Consider the following 1,276-nt stretch of genomic DNA (forward strand, 5'->3'; position numbering starts at 1 on the left):
CATTCTGGGCCAGGACCTGCTTCCAAAGTTGCATGTTCAAACAGCTTTCTGAAACCAAAAGTCTACAGATGGAGGTCCCTTATGAAAAGGCCTGGTGATTACTGATTCAGACTCAGGAAACCAGTCACATTGGCCTGAGGAGACTGACAATCAGGTAACACCACCCCCACCCCCACCCCCGTGGACTAGAGGAACTCCAGGGAGAGCCAACAAGCATCCCCCTCTAGGTCTGATTGATGCCTGGAAACTGACCATTCCACAGAAACCAATATTCACTCAGAAAAGAGGCCAAGAAATTCATTCTGGCCAGCTCGTCCCCGACCCCATCAAGCTATCTCCCTGCTGCTAAAGAAGGAAAGCCTACGGCTCACAACAGGATAGATAAGCAATGCCAGGTTATTTTACTGGACAATCTGAATATTACCCTGTGAATTATGGGACAACTAAACCTGCCATCTTCCTCCCCTGATGTGGCAACTGGAGGACTGAACCATGATTGTATAGAAATCATTGACCAAGTATTTTCCAGCCACCCTGACCTGTTTAACTGTATCTGGTGGACTAGACGTTTGTGAACAGAAGTAATTACATGGAAAAAGGGACTCGGATAGCAGGGTGTGTAATGGCAATAGCCCTCCTGCCAGGGATCTCAGCTCAAAAAAAAAAGCTGAAATGATTGCACTGACGAGGGCATTAGAAATGTTGGCAAGAAAAACAATGTGTACCCAGAAGACTTGAGTAGAACTGAAGCAGAAGGACTGGAGAGAGGGGTTAAAGAATGAAAAGTAAATGACAATGGAATTGTTCTGTTCTAAGAAGTTAAAAGCTAAAGGTTAAATGGCTTTTGAATAGAATGGTTCTGAGCCTGTGAAAACTAACACCTGCTTTTCTTCAATGAATCTGTGAAATGACCCACTACAGGCCCTGGCAATAGACCAAGAATTGACAAAAAAAAAAAAAAAATCATTCAAGAGGTTAGCTCTGACTGTTACCTGCCTCAAGGACAATCCCAAGACAGGTTATCCTGCACCAATATCAAGTAAACAACTCCCTGAAAATCAACAGGTTGATTTCATACAGATGCCCCAAGCTGGGGAATTAAATATTTGCTGATTTTGTTTTTGTAGATACCTTTTCTGGTTGGGTAGAGGTTTTCCCCCACCAGAACTAAGAACTTCAGAAATAGTGAGAATCCTCTTGAAGGAGATTACCTCCAAGTTTGGACTTCCAGAGTGTCCAAAGTGACAACAGAGCAGCAAACGTCTACAGACTAAAT

Source organism: Chrysochloris asiatica, unplaced genomic scaffold (genome assembly GCF_000296735.1).
Source record: "Chrysochloris asiatica unplaced genomic scaffold, ChrAsi1.0 scaffold05431, whole genome shotgun sequence".
Classification (NCBI taxonomy): domain Eukaryota; kingdom Metazoa; phylum Chordata; class Mammalia; order Afrosoricida; family Chrysochloridae; genus Chrysochloris; species Chrysochloris asiatica.